This window comes from Heterocephalus glaber, unplaced genomic scaffold, assembly GCF_053883595.1.
Source record: "Heterocephalus glaber isolate CG9 unplaced genomic scaffold, H.glaber_assembly_v1.0 deba00001479, whole genome shotgun sequence".
Classification (NCBI taxonomy): domain Eukaryota; kingdom Metazoa; phylum Chordata; class Mammalia; order Rodentia; family Bathyergidae; genus Heterocephalus; species Heterocephalus glaber.
In genome coordinates, this window is record NW_028258316.1 from 9,868,330 (window position 1) to 9,888,785 (window position 20,456).

The 20,456-nt window shown below is 38.6% G+C and overlaps 1 protein-coding gene and 1 non-coding gene across 18 annotated transcripts in view; both read right to left on the minus strand.

The window, feature by feature from the left end:
- Gapvd1 (GTPase activating protein and VPS9 domains 1) overlaps nucleotides 1–20,456 on the minus strand; it is a 90,262-nt gene that overhangs the window by 64,266 nt on the left and 5,540 nt on the right. The window lies entirely within an intron of this gene.
- On the minus strand, nucleotides 11,579–11,688 carry LOC147826079 (small nucleolar RNA U6-53/MBII-28). The gene has a single exon (XR_015439907.1). It is a non-coding gene; the product is annotated as a small nucleolar RNA U6-53/MBII-28 (small nucleolar RNA).

Sequence of the window (20,456 nt, forward strand, 5' to 3'; positions counted from 1 at the left end):
AGAGTCAAACAATTCAGTTCTGCCAACTCCAAGAAAGCACTTGCTCTCAACCAACTAATCTAAACATTTTGTCAGTAACATCTACTTCATAATTATGTTAAGAATTGACTTCTTGGTTTTTAAAGAATTTTATTTGGCTTGTGGTGACATCTACTTGATTTGAAGAGGCAGAGAAAAGAGAGCCCTTGCACGGTATCGGTAAGAATGTTAACTTCATGCAGCCATTATGGAAAACAGTATGGAAATTCCTCAAAAGATTAAAAATAGAACTACCACATGATCCAACAATCCAACTACTGGGTATACTTTCAAAAGAAATGAAACCAGGGGCTGGGGATTTAGCTCAGTGGCTCCTCCGCCTGCCTCACAAGTGCAAGGTCCCGAGTTCGATCCCCAGCACCAAAAAAAAAAAGAAACCAGTATGTCAAAGACATATCTCATTTCATGCTGCATTACTCACAATAGCCAAAATAATGCAATCAATCCAAGCGTCCATCAACAAAGATGTGAAAATATATATACATATGTATCTCACACACATACTTATATATAGCTATTGAGAGTCAACCATAAAAAAGAAGAAAATCCTGTCATTTGCAACAACCTGGATAAACTGGAAATCATTATGTTAAGTGAAATAAGGCACAGAAATAAAAGTACCACATGATTTTACTCATATGTGAAATCTAAAATAGTTGATCTCATAGAGACTAGAATGGTGGTCTCCGGAGGATGGGACAGCTGGGGAAATGTTAATCAAAGCATACAAAATTAGTTAGAGCCAGGTGCAATGGTGTATGCCTGCAATCTCAGCACTCTGGGAGGCTGAGGCAGGAGGATAACAAGTTCAAGCCCAGCCTGGGCAACACAGTGAGACCCTATCTCAAAATTTAAAAAAAGACTGGAAATGTAGCTCAGTGTAAAGGACCTGGGTTCAATCCCTAGTACTGCCAAAAAAAAAAAAAAAGTATGGTTAGAAGTAAAAATAGAGGTCTTTTTTATAGTATGCCAAGTATAGTTATTGACTATACATTGTATTATTATGAAATAATAACGGAAGAGTGGATATTGTGGTGTTGAGGATCAAACCCAGAGCCATACTTGCTAGGCAAGCACTCTTATCACTGAGCTAATCCCCCAACCTCAAATTCTTTATTTCTTCTACCCACAAATCATCTTAATATGAAGAAAGGATCTCAGATCCTATCAAACCTGCCTGTAATCCCAGTGCTCTCAGAGATTGAAGCAGAAGGATTGTAAATTCAAGCCCAATCTAGGCAACTCGGCAAGACCCTGTCTCAAAATTTTAAAAGTGAGAGGATGTAGCCCAGTGTGAAGGCCCTCAGTTCAATCTGCAATGCTGAGGAAGAAAAAAAGATCTCAGAATTGGAAAGCCTATAAAGGCTGTCTTCAATTTAACTCAACAAATATTGTCTGAAGTGTTTTCAGTATGCCAGGTACTGATAATACAGTACAGAATAAAACAGACACAGTCAACACTGAAGCCAGAAGTAAACTTTAAGTGGGATGAAGAGGGAAAGACAAGAGTATAACACACAATATTTTAAAAACTCCAAAACACAACCTAACAATTTCCCTCTTAAAATTCGTAATCGGTAGACCTCGTTTCTATCATGACAGACTCCTAGTGTCAAAACTCGGAACTTATCCTTTTCCCCAGCAGCAAGTTTGTCACTAAATTCTATTCTCACATCTGTCCTTATCTTTCAAATTCCTCTGCAAATAACCAAATTCACTACCAAGAATCCCATGACAAATGACAAAAAATTTCTGTGTTCTTCTGCTTAATTGCTTTTACACTGACAGACTAGTGTTTTCAAAGTAACATTTTGGTATAAACCTTCCCAGACCCTCCCAAATCCCCTTTAAAAGCTATTAATGACTTTGAAGAGTACGAAAATATATTAAAAGAAACTAGAGAAATAAGGAGGGAGCCTATGGGTTAATTAAGATTGCCCCTTCAAGCGCAAGGACCAGAGTTCGAGCCTTGGTACCAAAAAAAAAAAGATTGTCCCTTCATTAATGTTTTATGCTTCCAATAGCAGATGTATTGGCAAGAAGATCCCTCCTCAACTGGGCGTGGTGGCGCACACCTGTGATCCTAGCACTCAGGAGGCAGAGGAAGAAGAGGAGGAGGAGGAAGACAACGAGGGGGAGGTGGGGAGGAGAAGTGGGGAGGAGGGGTTGGAAAAGACGAAGAGGAAGACCAAGACCCTTCCTCAGCACCAACCGCACCAAAATCTACTCTGGGTCACAAAGTCTTAATTTGGCCTGCCTTTATTTCTGTCTATGTCACCCACAGCAAGAATTCCAACCAGGCATGGTAGCACATGCCCATGATCCCAGCATTCAGGAGGCTGAGGCAGCAGGATCAGTTTGAGGCCAGCCTGGGCTACATAGTGAGTTCAAGGCCAGCCTGACCTCTAAACCAAGACTCTGTCTCAAAAAAAAAAAATAATAATAACCACACACATTAAAAAAAAAGGAGGAGGAAGAGGTGGAGAAGGAGGAGAAAGAGGAGGAGCAGTAGCAGGAACAGAAGCAGCAGCAGCAACAGAAGCAGCAGCAGGAGCAGGAGCAGCTGCCCAGAACTCCCAAGGCATCCATCATCCTGCCCTCCCCACCTCTTCAATCTTTCTCAGGGTTGTCCCTCACTGATCAGAAAATCCCCTAAACTTGAACCTTTTCTAGAAAGGATCCCTTTACCTTCTTGCTTTATAGTGGCTTTTCCATGGGAACACCGTTTCCTTTACATACCTCTCAGGTGTAACTGTTTTCTCTCCCATACCCTCCACACTCTAACACCTCTTTTCCTTTCTTCTGCCTGGGACACACACACACACACACACACACACACACACACACAGCTTTGAATCTCATATCACAGACTACACTGCCTACTACCCTCAACCTTGTTGCAGTCTTACACCGCAAGTCTTTTCTTAATCTTCCAACACCCCCAAATTCTATCATTTGACCCCATGAAGATTTTCAAACTACCAATCCTACCTTTTTTTTTTTTTTTGGTACCAGGGATTGAACTCAGGACCCTGCACTTGGGAGGCAGGCAGTGGCACCAGAGCTGAATCCCAACCCCCAATTCTACCATTTTTTAAACTAATCTTCACTCCTCCCAGTCTTTACTTCTCTTACCTCAGGAGCATAAATTCCATGGTCAATTGTTACAATCATTTTCTTGAACACACCTTCAACTTGCCTCTCTCACTTCACCTACCTAGCCACAACCCCAGTTAAATACAATGCTCTGCCTTATCTACTCATGTGGACGAGAAAATACACACAGCCACACTATTATCACTTTAAACTCATAACCACAAGCCCCAGATGGGCCCACAAAGCTGCACAGCATGCTTACTTCCCCAGCCTGCTCCACCACTCTCCCACTATTACATCATTCTCTCCTCTTCCCCACCCTTATTCACAGTTCCTTGCTCCTTGATTTCTACCTGAGAAAACTTAAAGCAATGAGATTTTCCACAAGCTCACACCATGATATAAATACACACGTGCATGCACACACGCACACATGCACACAAACACACACACACCGACATAGCTGTATTTGAGTTCTCTACCTTCTTTTCTTTTTGGTTTTGGTTTTTTTTTTAGACAAGGTCTCACTATGTATGTAGTTCAGGCCGGCCTGAACTCATGGTGATACTCCCACCTCAGCTTTCCTGAGTGCTAAGATCACAGGTGTGCGCCACCATGCCCGGTTTCTGCCTTTTCTTTTACTCTGAATAAAATACCTTTCTCCCAGTTAAAGCCAACCATTAGGGCTGGGGATTTAGCTCAGTGGTTCCGCCGCCTGCCTCGAAAGCGCAAGGTCCCGAGTTTAATCCCCAGTACCAAAAAGTAAAATAAAATAAAGCCAACCTTTGCTTGAACACTAGTTCCCTCCACCTACTCAAGAATACTGTTAAATACCAACCAACCTCCAAATCCATAATCAATATTTCTATCTCTATTGGATCATTCTCACCAACAGATCAATGTTATCTTTCATCTAAAAAGAAAAGAATCTTTCAGCAGGATACAATGGGGCATGCCTGGAATCCTAGCACTTGGAATGCTGAGGCAGGAAGATCACAAATTCAAAGCCAGCCTGAGGAACTGAGACCCTATCTACTTCTGTCAGTCAATCAGATTTTGAGCTGAATGTGGTGGTACATGCCTATAAAACCAGCGCATAGGAGGGAAAGCCAGGAGGATTTTGAGTTCAGGGCCAGCCTGAGCTATATTGCAAGTTCAAGGCCAGCCTGAACTCTTATACTTTACTTATTTTTTTTTTCGGTACTAGGAATTGAACTCAGGATCTTGCACTTGCCAGGCAGGTGTGGCACCATTGAGCTAAATCCCCGGCCCTGAACTCCAACACTTTATTAAGACCCTATATATATAAAAAAAATCAGATTTTGAGAAATAAGTTTAAGCATCTCATCTAATTAATTAACACATCACTGAGAGCCCAGTGGACATTTTAGTGGAAAGAATACAGCACAGGGCTGGGGATTTAGCTCAGTGGTTTCACCGCCTGCTGCGCAAGAGCAAGGACCCGAGTTCGATCCCCGGTACCAAAAAAAAAAAAAAAGTAGCACACTGGGTTTCTCTATCTTACAATATTTCAGAGTAAGGACCAGCAAACTATGGCTTACAAGCCAAATTTCATCTGTTTGTATAAATACAATATTATTGGAACACAGCCATGTCCATTTATTTATATATTTACTATCTGGCCCTCTGCAGAAGTTTGCTCATCCCTGATAAGCAAAGATACCTACTTTAATGCAGAAAATGAAAGGAAAACCAGCCTAAGAGGAAATTTATGAATTATAAAATATTTGAGTTCTAAGCCGGATACACATACTACAAAAGTTAAGAACTACACCTAGAGCCAGGGATTTAGCTCAGTGGCACCACACCTACCTTGCAAGTGCAAGGTCCTGAGTTTGATCCCTGCACCAAAAAAACCAAAAAACAAAAAACACTACATATTAGGAACTGTGACTCAAGATAAATTCTTGAAAGTAGAAAAAAAATTACTTCAAACTTTTTATGGGGTAAGAATCACATTTCACACTTTTACTCTTGAAAATTTCTAATTAAAAGCATTTCAGGGCCAAGGATTTAGCTCAGTGGCACCGAACCTGCCTTGCAAGCACAAAGTCCTGAGTTTGATCCCCAGAACCAAAAAAAAAAAGCATTTCAATTTAATGATCTGTATCCAAAGTTCTGAACTGTAAATAATAGCTTGAGTTCAAATAAACAAATTAACCCTCTCTTTATTAACCTAATAAATTCAGGAATAATGTTAACAGGGTCAATATACAGTACTTGCCATCATATCTGAGGACCTGGTTCCATTTCCCATACCACTAAAAGAGGGTGGGGAGCGGTGGGAAGGGGGCAAGAGAGGGAGAGAAAACCACTTCCAATTTTCTTAACATAGATAATACTTCAGTCAACACAGCAGAAAGGATACTAAAATTGGAGTCAAAAGATCTGAGGATGTGAGCCCTTGGGTTTAATCTCCAGGATCACAAAAATTAATAACAAAATTAATAGATAGATAAATGGATCTAGGGAGTTTAAAACCAGTCTGACACCTACTGGCAAGATGAGCTGTGACTAGGGGCCAGGGATTTAGCTCGGTGGCACCCAGCCTGCCTCACAAGCACAAGGTTCCACGTTCAATCCCCAGTACCAAAAAACAAAACAAAACAAAAAGATGAGCTGTGACTAGCCACTACACCAAAAATAATACTCTCATCTCCCTCATAAAGAAAATTTTGAGAAAACTAAAAGTATAAATAAGTGCATAATGTAGAGATCACTATTCTTGCCAATTAAAAGGTAATTTTGTAGGCCGGGATTTAGCTCAGTGGTTCCGCCACCTGCCTTGCAAGTGCAAGGACCCAAGTTTGAGCACTGGTGCCAAAACAAAAAAAGGTAATTTTGCAAGGTATTGTGGCTGATGCCTATAATCCCTAATACTTGGGAGGCTGAGACAGGAAGATCACCAAGTTTGAGGTCAGCCTGGGGAACTTATAGCAAGATTCTGTCTCAAAATAAAAAGGGCTGGGGATGTAGCTCTGTGGTACAGCATTTGCCTAGCATATGTAAGTCCCTGAGTTTGATCCCAGGTACAACAAAAAATAGAAAGAGGCCAGCATGGTAGCACACACCTGCAATTCCAGCACTCAGGAGGCTGAGGCAGGAGGATCACAATGAGTTTCAGGCCAGCTTGGACTAGACAATGAGTTCAAGGCCAACCTGAACAATATAGTGAGACCCTGTCTCCAAAAACAAAAAAAAAGAAAGAAAAGGGTAATTTTTATATTTCACTAGGACAATTAGACTCCATGTGTCTGTTATATGACAGAATAACCAAAATGAACTTTTTCATGAATGAAAGTGGGAAATATCAAGTCATAACTAAAGAAATAACAAACTACTTGCTAACATTATGAAACTTACCCTTGTTCAAGACTAAAAAATGAAATTAAGGGCTGGGGATTTAGCTCAGTGGTTCCGCCGCCTGCCTTGCAAGCGCAAGGATGTGAGTTTGATCCCTGGTACCAAAAAACAAAAAATGAAATTAAAGATGAACTATCTTTAAGAGCATTTTTACTGACAATACGCCTCTTCACAGATATGGTTTTGATCAAGACCAGCCTGAGCTACACAGTGAGTTCAAGACCAGCCTAAACTACACAGATTCTGTTTCAAAAAACAAACAAATAAAAACATCAAATAAACAGGTTTGGTTTTAAAATTTGAGACTAAAGCAACATTTGCAAATAAATTAATATGTCTAAGATGATTACATAATGACAACTAGATGTAATGTAGTATGCTGGAACAGAATAAGGACATTAGGTGAAAACTGAGAAAATCCAGCTGGGCATGGTGGTACACATCTGTAATTCCAGCACTCAGAACAATGGGCCAGGAGGATGGCCCTGAGTTTGAGGCCAGCCTGGGTTACACAGTGAGTTTAAGACCTGCCTTGGGCCGGGAATTTAGCTCAGTGGTTCTGCCGCCTGCCTTACAAGCATAAGGACTCGAGTTCGATCCCCGGTACCAAAACAAAACAAAACAAAACAAAAGACCTGCCTAAACTACATAGCAAGGCATTGTCTCAAAAATAAATAAAAATAAAAACTGAGGGCCGGGGATTTAGCTCAGTGGTTCCAGGGCCTGCCTCACAAGTGAAAGGTCCCGAGTTCAAGTCCCAGTACCAAAAAAAATAAAAATAAATAAAATAAAAACTGAGAAAATCTGAATAAAGTATGAATGAAATAAAGTATGCATTAATAGGGGCTCACCAATTGTAACAAACATATATAATGCAAAATGTTAGTAATAGGGAAAATCTGGTGCAAGTCTATGGGAACTTTCTGTACTATCTTATTTTTCCTGTAAATCTAAAAACTATTCTTAAAAATGTCTATTTAAATAGCTTTAACTACACAAATAATTTATTTTTACATTCAAGCATCCAATTTAGCAACTCTGTTAAGTGAGAAAAATTACACAAGTTGAAGAAAAGAATCTGAACACCATAATTTATCAGAATCTCTAAAAGACCTAGAAAAGGAACCAGCTACATGATATGATGTTCCAGAACCCATCAACCACTAGTCACATATTGTAGTATTTAAACTACTGTGGGCTGGGGATTTAGCTCAGTGGTTCTGCCGCTGCCTTGCAAGTGCAAGGTCCCAAGTCCAAACAAACAAACAAAAACTGTACTAAAAATATTTTTTTCAGTTTACCATAATCAGAAATTTCATGATATAAAATTTCCATAGCTCTATTACATTTTTAAATTAATGTCTGGCATATTGAAGCAAGCATATTTCCTCCTGAGAACTATTTTTAAAAAGTCAGGGTGTGTTTTATTTGTTTGCAGTACTCAGGATAGGACCTAAGGTCTCATACATGCTAGGCAAGCGCTCTACCACTAACATCCCAGGCCTAAAAATCCAATTTTTACATTTATTAACGTCATTTTTTAAATCCCATTAGAAGTAGTAATATATGATGAAATAAAGTTGTAAAAACATGAAAAAAGAAAAAGAAAGTGGTAATACTTGATGTTGAAGGGAAGCGTTTTAACTAATTGGTGGTAGTAAAGTATATGAGTGCTTAGGAAATAAAAACAATAATATCACCACACTTTTCAGGCTTGTATTAAGGAGCACTGGCACTCTCCATTTAACCTATGTAACACTCCTGAAAGATAGTTTTTTGGTTTGGTTTGGTTTGGTGCTGGGGATAGAACCCAGGGTTCTGTACAGGCTAAATAAGCTCATTCTGTACTACTGAGCTACACTCAGCCCCAAACTAAGTACAGTAGTCCTAATCACATTTTACAGCTGAGGAAACTGAAAAAAATAAATTTCCCAAGGTCAAACTAGTAACTGACAAAACAGACTAGAATCCAGGTATATCTGGCCCTCAGAACTCAGTTTTTAACAATTAGACCAGTGATAGTGAACCTATGGCACACATGTAACAGTGGGCTATTTGTATCACTGAAAGCTCTAAAATGTTTGCCATCACTGCACTACACCATTCTCCCTAAAATGAGTGTTTTCTATATGGTCAAGGTTACCACTTATAATTCTTCCACTCTTTCAACGCTCTTTCAACTACTAATATTTAAGTCAGTATGTAGGCGACTCTCTGCTTTCTTGGAAAGCTTCCAACTGTCTGACAAAGTTAGGTTTTGTTGGACATCAAGACTAAGTAAATAACCTAAATTCCCTCAAATATTAAAAAAGAAATGATAGATGAAAGTTCAAAAATGTTCCTAGGGAATAATCAGTATGTTACTCAGCTAATTAAATACACAAACACTAAATCGTATTTACTGCTTAAATGTACTAACAAAGGTTCTAGGTACCTTATGCTATAAACAATAATGCAATGAGCTCAAAATTAGCTACATAATTGCTAGTATTATATAATCTTTCTGCAGTTTTTTCCAACTAAAAGACAATGAATTAGATAATATAATCCCTGCCCATAACTAACATTCAATGATTCTCTATATAGATCCAGGCTCTTCAATGGGCTCAAAACATCTTTGTCACCTCTCTTTTTCTCTCCAACTAACTGACATTTTCTGTGGGCAGGTAAGCCCAGTAACCAATACTGTCAGAGTGACTTACACACTTAGTGTGTCATCTGCTTTCTTCCAATCTAGGAGTGTAAGATTAAAATAGCTCTGTTGGAAAAGGTTAGGATTACTCTAGATTATCATCTGCCTCCCAGTCATTAGTTAGTTGAGGTCCACATCTTAATAACCTCCTCCCTGGTCTCTCCTAGCTGCTACTGAAGCAATCTTTCTAAAGCTCAAATCTTGTCATGGTCATCTCCACTGCCCACGGGATGATGTCCCCAGTTCACTGCTACATAGCATCAATCCCTCAAACATGAAGTCTCTCTTTTTTACATCTCCCATCTCATCTGTCTCACTTCTTCACTTCCACAAATCAGGTGTTGCTGTCATACTATCTGCAGCATCAGCAAACAGATGTGCCTAGAGGCCCATATCCTTCAGTGCAGCACTGGGGCAACTCCTGTTGACAGAGTCCCTCCTCCCTTATCTAAGTAGCCCTAAATCACTACATGGGAAAGTTACTCCATTTTCAAGTCTCTTCAGCCCTTTCATTTACATTGTGGAGAAAACCAAAGGAGCCAATTTGTTTTCAACATTTCTCTAACACTTGTTAATCTCTGTTTTTAGAAAAGATAAGGGCCAGGGATTTAGCTCAGTGCCCTCATAAATGCAAGGTCTCCAGTTTGATCCCTGGTACCAAAAAAAAAAAAAATTTACTTAGAAAAGAAAATAGGCCTCAAACTCAGCACCTCTGCAAACAATAGCTAGCTTTATTATATTTAAGTTGCCTGTAAAGGTTTTCCATTATGTTAGTAACATAAAGCTTCTTTAAATATATTTTTAGGGCTGGGGGTGGAACTCAGTGGTACATCACTGGTCTAAAATGTGTTGAAGCCCCTAAGTCAATCCCAAGCACTGTAAAATTTAAAAAAATTTCAAGTGTGTCCATTAAAAACTCAGTAAAATGCTGGGCATGTTGGTGCACGCCTGTAATCCCAGCATTCTAGGAGACTGAAGCAGGAGAATCTCAAGTTTAAACCAGCCTGAACAACTCAATGACTCAGCAAGACCCTTTCTCAAAATATAAATTAATTAATTAAATGGCTTGAGCTCAATGTGAAAGTCCTGGGTTTAATCCCCAGTATCACCAAAAAAACAAATCAAAATAAACAAAAAATACAATAACAAAACAATATATCATGCTGAATTTGTTTCACCTTACAAGACTTATCTCCTTCAGCACTGGAAGTTTCTTATATATTTTATGTTTTGATAAATTACATTATCTAAAAATTTTCAGGTATACATGGAAATGAGTTCATTATCTTTTTCCAAAAAAGGACAAACAGTACAAAAAACCTTATTAAAACACTTCTTTCACTCATCATTTAACAAAGGTTTATAGTAAGTATCTACTACATGTTAGGCCCTGTGAACAGAGGCAAGGTCACCATTCTGTTAGGGATACAAAGCAGTCCAGCGACAGCTCCAAGAGATTCTCACAGAGCAGACTTCTGCTTAGGTTCTCTGCCCACTCCTTTCACTAGCCATTCAGTCCACTTAGGCACCAGGCCTACCTCAAACCTAAGCCACCATTTCCTTGACCCTGATACTTCCCCATTTGACCTCCTCTCTCTTAGAGCATTTCATACTGTTTGCAACAAGATGCTGTTTTCGAAACAAAGCTCCAAGTTTCCTGAAGTAGGGACATACTTATCTTATTAGCATAGCAACTAAGCTTAGCACACCCTCATTACTTAGCATAGTGACTGGCATTTAGTAGGTGCTGAAGAAATATCTGAATTTATAAATATAAAAAAATGACTAATGTTAAAGAGCCATGCCTCCAAGTTTGGAATCAGCCATACTTTTGTTCAGTTCCAAAATGACTGAAAAACACTAAATTTAAGTTGAAAATATATTCTAACTTTACAATGAGCATATATGAAATAATTATTAATGTACCAAAATACTTCCTCATAACTGAGAAATGAATATTAATGAGGACAATTTTTGAAACAATGAATAATATAGTCAGTTTGTACATTTGAAGTAAGAGTAAAATATGGTAGCAAAAAAGAGTGTTTTGGACTGGAAAGATGGCTCAGTGGCAGGATTTGATACACCAACACTGAAAACACAAAATGTGCTCAAAACCCAGCTATTACTGCCTGGCACAAATACAAGGAATTACCAGGCACATTACTTACTTTCTTTTATTTATTTTTGTTTGTTTGTTTTGGGTTTTTTGAGATAAGCTCTCACTGCATAGTTCAGGCTGGTCCTGAACTCAGTAGCCCAAGCTGGCCTTGAATTCTCAGCCATTCTCCTGCCTCAGCCTCCCAAGTACTGGGAATATAGGTGTCTGCCACCACACCCAACCCAATTTATTTATTTATTTTTGTTGTCCCTCAGGTCTCCATTTGAGAAGTTTTGTGAAACTCACTGGCACCCAAACCAGGGCAACTCTGTCCTACCTGGTGACTCAGTATTAGCATGCCAATTCACCATCAGGAACATTACCTTAAAGATATCACCAATGAGCCAGGCCTGTAATCCCAGCATTTAGGAGGCTGAGGCAGGAGGACCAGTGAGCCTGGGCTACATAGTGAGTTCAAGGTCAGCCTGAACTACACAGCAAGACCCTGTCAAAAAAAACAAAAAATAGGGCAGGGATTTAGCTCAGTGGTTCCGCCCCGTCTGCCTCAAAAGCACAAGGTCCCGAGTTCGATCCCAGGTACCAAAAAAAAAAACTAGATAGAGAGATAGATAGAGACCAGCAATGTAAAAACCAGTTAGTATTTAGAATTACAATCAACATTACAGCAAACTTATTAGGATGACATCAGCATTTCATACCAAAAGTAAACAAAATATAAACAGACTTGATTTTATTCCCATTACACTTATTTTCCAGCACTAAAGAAAAATAAAAAATAATGAAATTCATACACAACAATTTGTGGGCTAAGCACAAATTTTACTATAACTCAATATCAAAATACTCGAACAGCTAATATGCATTACTTAGCAAATAAAAATGTTTCCTCACTATTACAATTCAAAAAGCTTGACTTTTTAAATAATATTATTTGAAACCATTACTAAGGGATTGACTATTTAAAAAGTTTGAAAGGCACTAAATTGCTTAAATTATGGTACACCCGTACCATAAAACATTACAGTTGTTAAGCAGGCAGAGTTATATAGAAAAAGGTCACATATCATTAAGTGATAAAACTAATGACAAAACAGTAAACGTAGCAAGATCCCAGAGGCAAGATGGGGTAAAAACAGAAACCCTAGAGCATGACTCCTTGGGCTCAAATCTCAACTTTGACACTCACTAGCTGTCCAACTCTGGCTAACTGCTGTACTTCTCCACACCTGTTTCATCATTGGGAATGTTACTGCAAATGGCTATACTAGAACCTACTTCAACAGATACAGTCACAAAAAAACCCCCAAAAAACAGATACATTCACAGGATTGTGAAAGTTAAATGAGTTAAGATATGTAAAGCATTTGGCAAGTACATGTTAACTATCATTTAAAAATTCAAATAATATACTATGTGCACAAAAGTGAAACCTTTTTCTTTTTTGCATTGCTCTTTTTTTAAAAACAAAGAACATTACTTCAGTAATTTAAAAAAAAATTAACAAAAACTTGGCACTAAGATCTTCCCTGTTGAAGATCTGCTCATGCAATTACTGAAACATGTAGGACCAGACAAGTTTTGTGAATAGTTACATATTAAACATGAGAACACTTAGGCTGAGGCAGGAGGATTGCCACAGGTTCGAGGCCAGCCTGAGCTACATACGATAGTGAGTTCAAGACCAGCCTGGAATACACATCGAGACCCTGTATCAAAATACATACATACGTACATGAAAAATTTCCAAGGTCAGGGCCAGGGATTTAGCTCAGTGGCATAGTGCCTGCCTGGCAAGCTCAAGGTCCTGAGTTTGATCCCTGTACCAAAAAAAAAAAAAATCCAAGTGCAACAGAAAGAATACAGTACTTAATTACAATAACAAGGTACAAACCAATAAGCAGAACAGTAACAGCAGTAAAGTTATATCCCTTTACTTTGCAGAAGAAATAAGTCATACAAAAACTCCATGCAATCTATAACTGGGTATCAGGAACTTTCACAATTAGATAAGCCTCTGTTAATTTTATTAGTCTTAAATACCACCAAATCTAATTTTTTCCAGTTCAACAATCTATAATGACAATAATCTATAATGACTCAGTAATTTATACATAAATTTTGACATTAAAATGAACCAAACAACTAAGAAAAATCTAGAATCCTCAGGAGCTGGAGGTATAGCTCAGTGGTAGAATGCTTATCTTCCAGGAACAAGACCCCATGTTTGATTCCTATCACTACAAAAAAATTAAAAATGAAAATAAGGGCTGGGGATTTAGCTCAGTGGTTCCACTGCCTGCCTCACAAGTGGAAGGTCCCAAGTTCGATCCCCAGTACCCGCCCCCCAAAAAAGAAAAGAAAATCCTCAGAACCATCTGCAAATTTCTGAGACTATTTCATCACCCACATGCTTTGAGGAAGCTTTGGTCCCCAGGATAAACTTAGCTTCTTCCATAAATACAGTGGGTGTACAAAACAACCAAATGGAGGAGCAGAAAGAGAACTTGAACTGCTGCATTTTTGCTGAGCTATAATACCAGTAAATCCTGTTTCAAGATCCACAAGTTCATCCTCAAAAGTAAAGATACTCAAAAGTGGTAGGCTGTCATGTACATGTCATCACATTTACCAGAATGATATTTCATAAAATCACAAATATTCATTCTTAAACTTTAAACAGTATTGCTATCATTGACTGTATTCTACCTAAAAGAAACCATTTTTACTACAAAAAAATACTATACACTTAGTTAAAATAGTTTTTTGGGGGTTACCAGGGATCAAACTCAGGACCTTACACTTGTGAGGCAGGTGTGGAGCCACTGAGCTAAATCCCCTGCCCTTAAAATAGGTTTTTAAAAATAAATCTACCATTACTTATACAATTATGGAGTTCATAATTTCAAACAGTTTAAATACTAAAAGAACTCAATAAACCTTAGTTATTATCATTAATATTATTATAATATTTAGAAATGATGGAATTCTAGGAACTTGTAGAGAGGGTTAATAACTCTGTCAGAATCCAAGCTGGCCCATCACAATCTTAAATGGTTAGATATTAAAAGGTGCAATGGTGGTACACATCTGTAATTCCAGAACTTGGGAGCCTGAAGCAGCAGGACTGCTATGAGTTTGAGGCCAGCCTGGGCTACAGAGTGAGTTCAAGACCAGCCTGAATTACAGAGCAAGACCCTATCTCAAAAGAACCTAAAAATTAAAAAAAGTTTTTTAAAAAGGAGTGCTTAAGAGAAGACAAAGTTAGATTCCTTGGGTCCTAAGGAAGCAGCAAAGATAAAATAATTTCTGCAAAGAGAATCTCCTATTCCTAAGATTTTCTAGTTAAAAAAAAAAAAAAAGATTTTCTAGTACAGAAATCCTTATTTTCAAACACTGTAATTTTGTCTTTTAGACCTAATGTATCTTTTTAGATAGTCACAATTTATAAACAATGTTAGTAAAATCAAAAGAGTACTACATTAGAAAGCAAAAAGGGGGCCAGGGCTTTAGCTCAGTGGTTCCCCGGCCTGCTGTGCAAGCGCAAGGACCCGCGCATTCGATCCCCGGTACCAAAATAAAAAAAGACAGTGAAAAGACAGTTCAGAGTGGGTTGAAAATAGATGAGTTTAACCAAAATCCTTAAAATTTTGGTCCTCAGTTTGATCCCCAGTACCAAAAAAAAAAAAAAATCCTTAAAATTCTAAAAAGTACAAACCAAGCATGGTGGCCCATCCCTATAATCCCAGCACTCTGGGAGACTGAGGCAGAAAGATTGTAAATTAAAGCCCAGCCTTGGCAATTTAGCTACTTAGTGAGACCCTGCCTCAAATAAAAAGTTAAAAGAGGGCCAAGGATTTAGCTCAGTGGTTCCGGCGTCTGCCTCACAAGCGCAAGGACCCGAGTTCAATCCCCAGTACCAAAAAAAAAGTTAGAAGAACTGGAACTGAGTGCAATCTTTAGTACCAAAAAAAACAAAAACAAAAACAAAAAACCAAAAATGAACGAAACCTGGCATGGTGCAACATACTTCTAATCCCAGCTACTAGGGGGGCTGGGGCAGGAGGACTGCAAGTGCAAGTTCAAGGCCAGTCTGAGCCACTAGGCAAAATCCTAACACTAAATTTTAAAAGAGGCTGGGAATGTAGCTCAATGGTACAGCGCTTGCCTAGCCTGTGGAAAACCCTGGCTTCAATCTCAAGTACCATCCAAAAAAAAACTGAACATGTTTGACAACATGCTTTCTACTTTCTACTCGTCTACAAGTGGGCGTGCTGCCATATTACATGGGAACAAGATCAAGCAAGCACCTTTCCAGAACTCTTAGATAATGAATACATATTGTGCTTGTTTTTATAGTTACAAGGGTATACATAAAACCTTAAAGAAACAGTTTACCAAAAAAGCTATATAAAAGCAGATGCACAAGAGCTAAGATATAACTCAGTGATAGAACGTATGCCTAGGCTTGCCTATCATGTGTGAGGGCCTGGGTTTGATCGACAACACTGCAAAACACACACACAGTGTAAAAATTGGTTATGCTTTTCTTTCCAGTTTAAGTACTTATCAGGTATCTGGTCTATTTTCAAACTCAAAAAAAAAAAGGGGCCCGGGAATTTAGCTCAGTGGTTTCGCTGCCTGCTGTGCAAGCGCAAGGACCTGAGTTCGATCCCCAGTACCAAAAAAAAAAAAAAAAAAAAAGGCATTGCAGATACCTATAAAGTCTGTTTTTCTCTTTTTTATGCATTCAATGATTCCTTTTTATATATTAAACACAAATTGAAGTATCAAAAGCAGATATTCACCACTTCTAACCATTCAACTGCAGAGTTCAAAACTGAGTTTCATTCAGTTTAGGAGCAAAATACTGAAACATACCCAGAAAACTTAGAAAATACAAGTAAATATAAAGAAAAAAACCCTTTAATTTAATTTACCAGAAATGAAACAGCTCAGTGTCTAACTTCTAAAATGTGCACTTGATATTAAAATTGGACCCAGATCTTCAAAAATTAAAACATCTTTTTTACTTAAGGAGTTAAAGTGCTAAGTTCCATACAAACACAATTTTAGACAGTTCAAATGTGAAAATTACATAACTGAAATCCTTCTTGCTTAAGAAAAATTAAATCAAGGAAAGGAAATATGTGTGGTAAAAACACAGACTTGGCCAGGTATAGTGGCACACGCCTGTAATCTCAGCACTCAGAAGGCTGAGGCAGAGGATTTCCTCCAGTTCAAGGACAGCTGAAACTACACAGTGAGACCCTGTCTCAAAAAACAAACAAAACCACAGAGTCCATAAAGGTGAAAAGAAAAAAAAGACAAAAATCATACTTTCTTGAGATTCCTAGAACATGTAACCAATTCTCCCCAATACATTCACACTTAAAGAAGAAAAACAATAATAATCTGAATGTCTTGCCACCAGAATGTACCTATTTTCCTTCTTAACCATTCTACAAACCCCAGGATTTTTCCAAATAAATAAACTATACCACCCCATCGCTTCTCGGCCTTTTGGCTAAGATCAAGTGTAATAAACTATACCACATCACATTTCAAGAATAACCAATTTCGCAAGCATATTTTGACACACCAACAAAAACCACACAATGTCACAAGTTTCAGAGACCATGAGCCATCGCTGGAGAGAAAGCAGCTACATCCAGGGAAGCCCACTGGATGAAGCAGGAAGTAGTTACACTGAGACAGTCAGTGGTCAAGAAAGCACCAGAAGAGCAGGGTTTGTGTTAGTCTGCGATGACACCTGGGTTTGGTGTTCTATGCCTGTAAACCCAGCACTTTCGGAGGCCCAGGCAAGAAGATCTCAAATTAAGATTCCAGCCTGGGCAATTTAGTGACTTGATGAGACCAACAGTGAAATAACAAATGCCTATCTCAAAAAATAAATGTCTGCCAGGGATTTAGCTCAGTGGTACCAGGCCTGCCTCGAAAGCCCAAGGTCCTAAGTTTGATCCCCGGTACCAAATAAATAAATAAATAAATAAATAAATAAATAAATAAATAAATAAATAAATGTGGAACACACCTGTCATTCCAGCACTCAGGAGGCAGGAGGAACCACCACCCACCCACCCCACCCCCTGTGTTCAAGGCCAGCCTGGGCTACACAACATGTTTAAGACTAGCCTAAACTACATAGTGAGACTGGGCTGAAAAACCCAAAAAATTAAATTAAAATGAACATATAAATCAAATATTTTAAAGAGCTGTATGTAGCTCACTGCAAAAGCCCGGGTTTAATATCTAATACTACAAAATAAATTAATATTTAAAAAATAAATTCTGGGGCCAGGGATTTAGCTCAGTGGTGCCACTGCCTGCCTCACAAGTGCAAGGTCCTAAGTTTGATCCCGGGTACCAAAAATAAATAAATAGATAAATTCTGGGATGCGGTATCAAAGTGAAAAGAGTGAGAGAAGACTGAGAGGTGGAGCATCAAAAGATCACTAGAAGGCTAGGGATTTAGCTCAGTGGTTCCACCACCTGCCTCGCAAAGATAAGGTCCTGAGTTATCCCCCGTACCACACACACAAAAAAAAGATTATAGGAAAAGTATCAGAAATGTGGCTATCACTTAGTACAGGAAAAGTATCAAAAATGTGGCTGTCACTTAGTACAGGAATTTCTAGTGTTTTTTTTTTTTTATTGGTACTGGGGATTGAACTCAGGACCTTGTCTTTGCAAGGCAGGCAGTGGAACCACTGAGCTAAATCCCTGGCCCTCCTATAATCTTACATCCCATATGTATCACCTCCACTTTAGAGTTGAAGAAACTGACTCAGAAAATTCAAATAACTTAATACTTGATCATTCAGCTATTAGGCACCAGAGAAAGGATTCAAACTTTGATTCACTTGATCCCAAAGCACATACTCTTAATTTCCTCACACTGCCTCTCTTTAATTGGGTCTTGGATCAATTAACAAAAAACTAAGGACAATATTAACACAAGGGAAATGGACTATGTCCTAAGTAAAAATATTACATCCATAAATATCCTAAATGTGACAAATGAATTGTAGATATGTAGAAGTCCTGTTCTTAGAAAATATATGCTAAAGAATTGGAGGGTAAAGAGTCCTCATAGTATCTATACCTAAACTTCAAAGGGTTCAGCAAAATAATGTGTTCTATGAAGTAAACGTCAAAATGTTAACAATTAGCTGATCTAAGTGAAAGGTAGTTGGGTGTTTATTGTACTACTCTTCTGTAGGGTTACAATTATTCAAAAGCTTGGAAAACAATGTTAAAAAGGAATGGGGTGGGCCAGGGATTTAGCTCAGTGGTTCTGCCCCGATACTCCCCACAAAAAAGAATATTAAAAAAAAAGTAACGGGGTTGAGGATATAACTCAGTGGTTGCATAGTCAAACCCTGGGTTCAATCCTCAGCACCACAAAACATTAAAAATTTAAAATAAAGTTATGCCGAGGCATGGTGATGCACTCCTGTAATACCAGTACTCAGGAGGGTGAGGGAGGAGGATTGCCTGGAGTTCAAGGCCAGCCTGGACTACACAGTGACTTCAAGACCAGCCTAAATTACATAGGGAGACACTGTCTTAAAAACCCCAAAATAAATAAATAAAAGTTATGGATTCAAGAAACAAAACCAACAGCAGAAAACATGGAAGGGAAAAGTGCAAAGAATAATTTAGCACTTATATTCCACCTCCCAGAATAACTTTTAACATTGCCATAGTTGCTTCTAGTCTTAAAAAAAAAAACACGCAGATATCATCCCCTTTGCTGCTGATACAGGATATGATATAGGACCTTTAAATGATATAGGGGAAATATTATAGCTCCTTTTTTTTTTTTTAACTGGGGATCAAACTCGGGTCCTTGCGCTTGCGAGGCAGGCGGCAGAACCACTGAGCTAAATCCCCGGCCCAAGAGCAGAAAACATTTATTGAGAAGATACCCAAATGGGTAACCGAGGACCTCACTTTTCAGGAGTTTTTTATAGAGCAAAAACCACATGGGTACAACATGGGTTATAGCTATAATCAACCAATAAGATTATAAGTATAGTCACTTAGGTAACATTGATCCAATGGAAAAACAAGTCATGTAGCAAGTGTATGTGGAAGGAATAAAGAACTTTTTAGGACGGGATGAGTCTGAGGGTCCTGGTCACCCACCAAGGTGACTGATGTCTATCTAGACTTCATGAGACCAGGTGTTAACATTTATCTTAAACCTGGTCATTCTGTCTTTATCTCAAGGCCTGGCCTCTAACAGATGTATCTCTGGCCACCGTTGTAATGCATTTTTACCTTTGCCCTGACTGTCTCAAGGGCCTAGCCCTGTGTGACTGTCTATAATATTTTTTGCCTAGTTGAGCTCTCTAAAATACTACCATCTCCTGTTCAGATTCTCTTCCAGACCTTTTGCAATCAGAGGGGTGAATACACCCATCTTCAGCTTTATAAAGTATTGTAACCACTGTCTGCAATGGTACAATGGTAGCTACACCAACATAGGCTCTACCAACAGTTTCTAAAACTACCATTCTTGGGCCAGGGATTTAGCTCAGTGGTTTCACCGCCTGCTGCACAAGCGAAAGGACCCGAGTTCAATCCCTGGTAGCAAAACAAATAAATAAATAAAACTACCATTCTTGTCACATCTTCAATCAATTATTATCAAATTGTTTATCATTCTGATGTGGAAAATGCTGCATCACTTATTTCAGTTTGCATTTACTTAATTATTAACCCATCACTGATTATAATTCAAAGATAATATTAGCACTAATACCCTTTTTTCTTTTTGTACTGGGGATTGAACTCAGGACCTCCCATTTGCCAGGCAGGCACACTAGTATCCTTTCTACAGTGACTTTTCTTTGGAGAGATGTTTTTTAACAGTCCTGGGCTTGAACCCAGAGCCTCAAGCATGTTCCAGCTAATTGCTCTACCACTGAACTACATTTCCACGCCCCTCGATATATATAATAAAAGCATAATTAAAAAATAAAATCCAGGTCCAGGGATTTAGCTCAGTGGTTCCACCACCTGCCTTGCAAGCACAAGGTCCCAAGTTCGATCCCCAGTATCAAAAAAAGAAAAAATGAGTAAATAAAATGCCAGGCA